Genomic DNA, 10,267 nt, shown 5'->3' with positions numbered 1-10,267 from the left:
TCCTAGGAAACTTCTGTAGATTTCCATACAACTCAAGGATTCTTTTGTCATATTTCTTTAGCACATACACTGTATTATCATCACCTATATTTCTAACAGATCAAATGGGCAGGTCCAATTATCTTTGAATACCCCATAGCAAACTCAGGACTTGGCACTCAATAAAAAATGGGGGGAAAGGTAGAGAAGGAAAGTGGAAGGGGTCTGGAATGTATTGTCTCTCCACTACCTGGAGATTATTTTATTGTAACAGGTCCACTTTGGTTAAGCTCAATTAAAAAAAAAAAATCCTCTCCTGTGGATATTTTTCCATTGATTTTTAGAGAGCTTGGAAGGGAGGGGAAAGACAGAGAGAGAAACATCAATTTGAGAGAGACACATCAACAATGTTGCCTCCCACACTTGCCCCGCCCTGACCAGGGCTAGGGATCAAGATTGCAACCAAGGTATGTGCCCTTGACCAGAATTGAATCCGGGACCCTTCAGTCCAAGGGCCGATGCTCTATCCACTGAGCAAAACCAGCTACGGCACTTAAGTTCAATCTTGAGCCATTGGACCAAGTGAGATGTAGGTGTACTCCAGAAATGTTGTCTAGTGTGATCAACTGGGAAGTCAGAACATGATGACTTCTGGAACTATCTTAACATCTTCCCTCTGTTGCAGTTGTATTGAGACTAGCATTACAGACTAGAGCTGCTCAATAGAACTTTCTCTAATGATGGAAAGGTTCTGCATCTGTGTTGTCAATAGAGTAGCCACAAGCTACATACAGCTATCGAACATTGAAATGTGACTTGTGTGACCGAGGAACAGATTTATAATTTAATTAATTTAAATTTAAGTAGCCACACGTCACTAGTGACTGGATAGTGCAGACTCTTAAATTGAAAGTCATATTTTTTAATTTCCTCACTTTACAGATGAAGAAACTCAGCCTTATAGAAGCAATGTTATTTCCCCAACTTCCTAATTCCTTGTATGAAACATGTTTTTGATTTTGTCATTAGTCATTCTCAATATGACCTTTGTGTTGAAACCGACTTTTTCCATAGAAACTTTAAATTTTCAGATAGACCAAATGCAACCCTTACAGACTAGCAACAATAATAAACCACTTAAAAGGGGGGAAAAAACTTTAAGTGCCACTATATTTAGAAAAATGTGATTTTTTTCTCAATAGGGAATTTAAAAAATTATTATGATTATAAAAAAGTACGTACTATGGCACATCTGATGAACACTTTTCTTAAGTGGTATCATTTGTTGAAACTCAGAATTAGCTGCATATACCACTACTCCAGGAGTAAACTGAATAATTGAGCAGAGAACTCAGTTTCTGATACTTTACATAGATAATAATGAAGTGGGGACATATAGAATAACTGAAAAATGACTGACTATATAAAATATCACATCTACCTCCAAAAGCACCTCCACGTTCTGTACAAATATTGTGGGGAGGACAAAGGGTTTGAGTTGTGTGAATAGGTGATGGTGATTGGGCAGGAGTGGTAGAGGGCTGGCTGGAAGTTGGGAATTATGTCTCTTCTCCTGTAATAATAAACACAATTCTTGTGAACCTACTGAGTGCCAGGCCCTATAGCCTATAGAACAGTCTTTTTAATAGTGTAAACCAAAGTCTATTCCTCTTTGGACTTTTCTCACATATTCACCTGACAAATCTCCAACCCTAGATGAACATCTACCTTCTCTCTCTTGCAGCTGGGATGCTGCACCCCCGGGGGAAATCTCACTGGGGGAAGACTGGCTCCAGATGTAAGAACACCAGTCCCAAATCACCACCTGCTACTCTGGGGAGTTTTCTTCCTACTCTCCTCACAGTCCAGCACCCTACCTCTGCCCATCACTCTTTATAAATGACCTCTTCTCCAGTCTTGCTGAGAGCAGAATTTAAAGTGCTTCCAGTATTTACTAGTGAAGGTTAGGTAAAATAGATTAAACCCACTGGGATTTCTCATCAGATGAGAAACTTCTCAGTAGACACTCCATGTTGACAAACCTGTTGACATTGGCCCCAATTTTCTCTTCCTGTTACAATTGGGACATGACTTTCCCCACATCTAAGTCCATTTCCTCTACCCTTTTCAGTGACCTTATGCTCTTTCTTATTCTCTGTCACTTCTCTCTTTTTTAACTTGATCTTTCCCATCAGCATTTAAACATCCTCATGCCTCTAATTTGTTTGAAAAGATACAAAAACGACCTTGCCTCCATTCCACATACTCCCCAGCTACCATCCCAACTATCTTTCTCTCCACAAACTTTTTGGAGGTGTGTTTACTTTCTTTCCTTTATCCTCCTGTCTCAGATCCCTCCAATCTGGTGTATACCCACCACTCCACAGCAATGGTGCTAAATTCACCAATGACCTAGATGGGTAACCTCATAGGCCATTGGCAGTCTCATGTCTTTTTATTCAGCATCCGGCATGGTTGACTGTGCCGCCTTTTTGAAACATTACTTCTGTTGGCACCTATATCACACATTGTCCTGGTTTCCTCTTATCCTTTAGGTTTCTCCTTCTTTGTCTCCCCAGTGGGTTCAATCTATTTTTATCCAACCTTTAAATACTGGAAGCTCTTATGGCTCAGTTCCAGGGCCTCTCCTACTCGCACTCCTCTTTGCTCTCTTGGGTCCATTATACCATTTGGTTATCCTGATGACTCTCAAATTTATATTTCTAGGCCTCTCTTTTGAGTTCAAGACTTATACATGCAACTATCTACCTGCCATCTCCATTTGGATGTTTCCAAAGGTTGAGATCTTCTCTGACAATCTTGCCTCTCTTCCTGTGTTCTCAACACTGACTAATCAGACCACAAGACCGAGTCACTCAAAATCATGGGAATCATCCTTGGCCTTGCATCTACCTCTCCTTATTAATCAGTTAATCCTATTAGTCTACCCTCCACCTGGCTCTGAAATCCAGCTAATTCTTCCATCTGTGCTATTACTGCCCTACTCTAATCCCTTGCTACTCAAGTGTGGTCCATAACCAGGAGTACCACATTCACCTTGGAGCTGGTTAGAAACACAGTGTCTCAGGCCCCACCCCAGACCTACTGAATCAAAATCTACATTTAGTAAGAACCCCAGGTGGTTTGTGTGCACGTGAAAGAATGTTACCCCCCCACCAGAATTCCTTGCTTCGACTTTTGCCTCTTCCAACAGATTCTCCACACAGTGAACCAAATCATGTCACTCAGATACTAAAAGCCTCTCAATAGCTTCCCATTTTTCTTACAGTAGAATATAGCCTGTCTAGTTTTCCTTTTATCTGCTATGATTCAAGATACTGTTGTCCTTGCATTGTCTAACTTTCATCTTTATTGTATCTCCTCTAAGACAAGAAATATTTGTCAGCTTTAGTTTTTAAAAAGAAACTTAAATCAAGAAATGTTTTATCTAATTTTGTTCTTTTGTTTGAATGTTATGTTTGCATTGCAAATGGGACTATTTCTCAGTTCATGTAGTTAGATAATTTATATACTAAATGCACATAAAGAGCCCTCAAGTAGTAAAGAAGTGGTTTTCTTTGCAAAATGCCATATATTATGCTCTGAAAGCTTGAGATAAATCCTATTGGGTGAACAAGATTAAAATCTGAAGGTCATAAGCATGGAAAATAAAACTCATTAATTGTATTTATTTTTTTATGAGGAAGGCAGCATCCTGGTCACGAGGGCCACTTCTTTGAAAGAACATCATCTGATTTATCCAAATATGTTAAAAACAGGTTCTGCCCTCTGTTTCAATTCCCATGTCAAATGCCACTGTGGAAAAAGTTTTTGTTGTCACGGGTAACCTTCAGACCTCTGAAAACAAAAGCACTACTGTTGAGTCATAAAATGCAATTAAAAAAGTATCCCTCTTACTTGTTCAAATATAAGAGAGGAGTTTAGGAATAGAAACATTTCACAAGGCTATGGATTCTAACCCATAATATACATAAAATGCAGTGTGTATTCCGTTTGAAAGCTCTCTACACCTCATAACATGCAATGGGGAATGAGATGCTGCTGATAAACTTGAACTGAGCTGTCTGAAATGTTGGCTGCAGTCCTCAGGCAGCCCTGCTTGCAGGTAGCAGAATCCCAGATGCTGCCAGGAAGACAGAGGGGAACTTTTCTGAATCGTTTGAAGAGCTGGACGGCGATCGTTGGGGTTGATACAGGGAGAGCCACGAGCAAAAGCAGGGTTTCTTAAGGACACCTTCGGGAGGGGTGACAGCAAGGCTTCCGCAGAGCAGGGACTGCAGAACCTGGAGCTTGGAGGTGGGCTTGAAAGGACCAAACCTGGGGGAGAGAAGGAGGAGGACCACAAAACCCAAAGCAGCTAAATGGAAGAAGCCAGCTACACGGGACCACATGTTGCACGATTCCATTTGTATGAAACATTCATAAGGAGCAAGTCCATAGAGACGGGAAGTAGATTATATGCCAAGGCTGGGGGAGAGGGCTGGAGAGGTTGTAAGTCAAAGGCTAAGGGGTCCAGGGTTCCCTTTTGGCATAATGAAAATACTCTAAAATTGTAGTAATGATTGCACAAGGTACTGAATTATACACTTCAAATGTATAATTATTATACACTTCAAATGGCTGAATTGTATAGTATGTGAATTGTATCTCAAGAGAGCTGTTAAAAAATAAATTAAAATAAATTCTAAAAAATACTTCCCTCCCCCGCAAAAAAGATGAAGAAAATGGGTAAGGCATTGAGCAATAATAGTGATGATTATTTCATATGATTATATATAACTATTTCTAGATTTTTTTTCTAAGTTAGCTATCAACCAATGACTCCCAGCTATATAAAATGAACATTTCACTTCTTATATACCACCCCCAACATGCGCGCACATACTTTTTTCTCCCACCTTTCTCCCATTATAGCTGTATTGCAATTTTTGGTAAGATCAATATTTAGCACTGACGACTCTCAAAGTTGTATCTCCAACAGAGTTCTTTCCAGAGTATGAACAATATCCAAGTGCATAATAAACACCTATACTTTACTATTTAATACACACCTCAAACTTAATTTGTCCCAAACCGAGCTCTTAATACTGTCCAAAACGTTCTCCTCTCACTGCCTTTTCCTTCCTAGTAAGTGGCATGCTATGGTCACAGTTGCTCAAGCCACCAACCCCAGAGGCATCTTTGCCTTCACTCTAACTCTCCCATCTTTAACTCTGCCTTCAATATACAGCCACAATCTGACACCTTCTCACCATCTCCTTAATACCCCTGGTCCATCATTTCTTCCTTGAATTGTTGCAGTGGCCTCGCAGTTGTTTTCCCCACTTCTGTCCTTGGTCCTTACAGTGTGCTCTCAACAGAGTGATCCATTTAAAATAAAAGCAAATCACGCCACTCTTCTGCTCCCAAGCCTCCAGTGGCTCCCTTGCACTGCAGGGACATCAGTGGTTATGAGGTTGCTGAACCAGTAAATGCAACTGGCCTCTGGCTGGTCTCTTACCCTTGCACACAAGTCTAATGCCTAGGATCCATAGTTTTCTGGAAGGGTCAGGAAAGTTAAAACTCCACTTGAAACATCAACCACAAAAAACAACTCAGCCTGTGCCTGTTAAGCTTATATTACTCTCCAACGAAGCATTTTCCACGCTGGTAAACAGAAGTCCTCGCCATTGCCCTGCGCGTGGGATGGGGACTCCATTTTTTCTACCCAGTCTAACCTCCTCTAAAGCAAACCTATTTCTGATTTCCTTCATGGGGAAGGGTGGGCATACCCGCCCATTCTTCCTGAACTGCTTTTCATATATACAACCCTCTCTGGTTCCTTACACAAAGCACATGCAGCCTTTTCAGGGTCAAACAAGACTTTTCAAGAACACACTGAGACATCTATTGGGGCCAATCTTGGAATGCCTTAACAATGTTTCTTTCTGTTTTCAAATGGCCCTCTCCTTTATTAGCGTGCCATTCTTGATCCTGTGTTTGTTTTATTCATCCACAACAATCGTCTTAATCTGTGAAATTCAAGCATGTTATCTGGGAAGCAGTGTCACTAGGAATTGAGAAATAGAATTTCCTCCGTGGATGACAGATGCAACACTGGAAGGATTTATAGAAAATTTGCCATAAGCTGGTTTAGGAAGCATGCTTAGTAAAATACTCATTTTTGAGCCTATTGTTTCTCTGAAATGCTGGGAAGGGCGTAGTGGCTAAACCATTTCCTTTTGCTGAGCCTATTAGAGACTCTCCTTGCAGGGAAGGAGGGTCTACAGGGGAAGCCCTCCTCTCTAGGTCTCTTGCTAGTTAAGCTTTCTCAGTCCTGGCCCTACTCACCCATCTCTATTGATTCATTCAGGCTCCTGGGGATTCGATCTGATTTCCTTTTCTCCTCAAGTCTTTTACCACATATCTATCTCTTAGAGCTCTTCTTCCAAGCCCACTTCAGTTTCTTCAGCTTTCTTTTTCCTCGCTGTCCATCATTCTCTTACTTACAAATATTTACTGAACACCTGCTATGCTTTTATCAGACTCCATCCCTGCACTGGTGAAAATCACAAGAGCAAGGCAAACACATGGAAAATGCCAAGACAACCCTGTATACTCACACACAGATGCATGAGCTTTTGTACTTCAACATTGCTGCAATTGAAATGTATCTTACAGGGAGAGGGGGGGAATGGGAGTTTCCAGTCCCCAAGTTAGAGAACACCACAGTATAGTTATCCTTGAATACTTTTGGTTTTTATCTCTCCTATTTGCCTGTGTGCTTCTAAATAACATGTGGAAGTTCCACTCTGATGGTTCATTCGCCTGGGAAGCAGAGCCTGGGGCAAGGGCTTGCATCTGAGCAATTTACTGGGGCCCATGCCAGTGAACAGGAGCGAGGGGCAGGCAGAGTGCAACAGGGGAGGAGCGAGAGCCAGTACAGGTGCACCATGATGGCCAGCACTGTGAGCAACTGGGGTTCAATTCTTTGGAGGAGCCATGTAGAACATGCCTCAGGATTGCCTACCCACGGATAGAATGGGGAGCATTTTCACACCAGCTCCCCATTTCCCAGTGCGTGAGTGCCACAGTGCATGCTGGAGAAGTCCCAGATGTGTGGCGCAGCTGAGGCGAGATGCTGTCAGATGATAAGGGCTAAAAACAGGTTGCTGAAGCAATGCAATGGTTAGAGAAAAAGGTGGGCAGCAAAAATGCCCAATACAACTACTATTTTTTCTCTTTTTAAACAAGAATGTTTATAGCAGTTTTATTATAATAGCCAAAAACTCAAAGCAACCCAAAAGTCCATCAACAGGAGAATGGGTAAACAAATCATGGCATATTCATCCAACACAATCCTACTCAGTGACAAGAAAGAATGGATCATTGATAACAGGCAACATGAGCGAAACCAATCTATGGGTGTGGACCAGAACACTGGCTGTCTCTGGTGAGAAATGAAGATTAATTGCAAAAAGCCCTAGAGAATTTCTAAAATAATAGAAATGGTCTATATCTTGATAAGCGTAGGATTGCATGGATTTATGCATTCATCAAAAATCATTGCATTTGTGCCCTGACCAGCATGCTCAGTGGTTAGAGCATCGGCCCACATACTTGAGGGTCATGGGTTTGATTCCTGATCAAGGGCACATACCTGGGTTGTAAGTTCAATCCCTGGCCCCAGCTGGGGCACATGCAGAGGCAACGAATTGATGTGTCTCTTTCACATCGATGTTTCTCTCTCCCTCCGTCCCTTCCACTCTCTCTAAAAGTTAATGGAAAATTATCCTCAGGTGAGGATTAACAACAACCAAAAAAACCCCAAAACTTATTGCATTGTACATTTACGATGTGTACATTTCACTGCATGTAAATTTTACCTAAAAAAAAAAAAACCCTACAAAGAAATATTTAACTCTCTCTGGTAGATTTACCTCTCACAGTGGTATAGGTTAGTAATTCTAAAATTGCTTTCTGTATACTCAGGTCTTGAGCAAATGAATTGGATATGTTTAGGATAATGAGAGCTAGGCTTCTCACTGTTGGAGAAAGGAATTATAAATATGGACAGAAGGAAGACAAGAATGTGTGCCCTGTGGTGTAGGTTTGGAACTGGAGGTTTCCATGCAGACTCATGGTTTTAGACAGATAGATAGATAGATAGATAGATAGATAGATAGATAGATAGATAGATAGAAATATACCTTCATGTATGTGTGTGTGGTATGTGAGGTTGCATACACATATACACACACAAATACACACACTCACACACATTTCCTAACTCTGTCTGCTTAGAGGGCCCGGAAGCAATGATGCACCAGGAATAATGAGCACATGGAGAGCCCAGATCTTGGTTTCCAAACATCACTCTCTAATAAAAGGAACCAAGACTCTTTGGAGAAAGGGCTGACGCCAGGGCTAGGGCAGTGAAAGTACAAAACGACCCTGAAACATCTTGTGCCATTAAGTAAGAAAATGGCTTAAATACTAATGGGGAGATATCAAGGGAACAGAGGGACCAAGCTGAAGGCGTTCCCAGTGGTCAAATGTGGGGCAATCTGAGCATCAAGATAAATAATGATTGTGATGGAAGCTTGTTGTCATGGAACCCATGACAAACTAAATTGAAAAGGATGTTGATAAACTAACCGAATTAACAAGTGAAGCAGGGAAGGCAGCAGTTGGAGACCATGTCCAACTCAAGACAGTACTGTTAATGCCCTGATAAATAGCATCCTTCCGCTGGACTGCAGGAATGCCAACTATCCAAGTATGCGCAAGTGCTGCCAACTTACCAAGAGCTTCAGGGCGGCCAGCCAGACTTCTGCATAGCACCTGACTTAGAATCTTGTGTCAGTTCTCATCAGACGAAATCTTTCAACCCTCCAGTCTGCCAGGCTGGAGGAAACTTATAATTCCATTGTTATTGAGGTCTCGCTCCTTCCCAGATTCTCAACAGGAGTGGTGCAGAAAGCTTGCAAGTCCACTCTCCTGGGTTTTGTGCCCTCATCTCCTTTTTCTAATCTCATCATGATCTCTTGAAGCCTCTGCTTCCTGGAGCCTTGTAGCTAGGGCCCGGCTTCCCTAACCCTTCCCAAATCTCAACACTTGCGTCAGGGAAGCAGGGAGCAAAGTCCAAAGGCTGAAAGACCCCCCTGCTTCCCTGCCTTTGCCTCTAAGATGCTCCTCTCCCCATGGGTGTCTTCAAAGGAAGAGAGCACGATTTCTCTAATGAGCTCTGGTTTGGGGAAAATAAAGGCCAAGAGGAAAAGCACCTGTTGAGTAATTTTATTTTTAGCACAGTAACCTCCAACTTCCTCTGAGGCACAGGGTTAATGGCAGAGGTGAGGGGGCACAAAGGTCCTACCCAGCTTGGGGGGCTGGGGGAGGATGTGTCGGAAGAGACACCCCAATAAATCATCTTGTCACCTACGTTATGTAGAAGTGACCAGACCCTGTGTTGTGGGTAAAATGAAAACCAATGACTTGTGCTTTAATCACGCCTAAGAATCAGGAGAGAATTTGTATTTTAAGATGAGTTTTTAAGTTCATCGGGGGGAATTTGTGGTCTACCAGTCTTTCATCAAGAATCCTGACTTGGTCCAAACTCCTGTCATGTAGGACACCCAGCACCACCTTGTCAAGGGCGGTCACCCAGCTCCTGCTCCCTGTGTCCAGGAGACACAGCTGCCTCCCAGGGCAAATGATGTCTTTTCTGAACAGCCCTCATTTAAGGGCACATTCTGCCTCTTGAGCTTCTTTTCTCTGATCTTCCACCCTTTGGTGCTACCCTGGATTTGTCTGGTTTACTAGCAGTGGTTCCAGGGACATAATTTTAAAGTTTTTGCAGGACTTTGGGGAATAATCTGCTCGGGCCTGGAGTCTTCAACTCATTTTAAACATCTAGATCTTCTCTTAACTCATCCTCTATCTAGGACTTTATATTCTCTTAAGGATATCTGTTTTCCCAACTCCAGTTGAAAAATTTCTCATTAGAAAAAGCTAAATTAAAATTAAGTAGCTCTTTTCTTTTTTTTCAATTTAACATTATTTTCATTATAAAGACAATGGAAGTTCAGAATTTTAAAAAAAATTTAAAAATATATTTTTATTGATTTCAGAGAGAAAGGGAGAGGGAAAGAGAAACATCAATGATGAGAGAGAATCACTGATAGGCTGCCTCCTGCACGTCCCCTACTGGGGATCGAGCCCGCAACCTGGGCATGTGCCCTTGACTGGAATTGAACCTGGGACCCCTTAGTCCACAAGCCAATGTTCT

This window comes from Cnephaeus nilssonii, assembly GCF_951640355.1.
Source record: "Cnephaeus nilssonii genome assembly, chromosome: 8".
NCBI lineage: Eukaryota > Metazoa > Chordata > Mammalia > Chiroptera > Vespertilionidae > Cnephaeus > Cnephaeus nilssonii.
Note: the sequence above shows the minus strand (reverse complement) of the source record.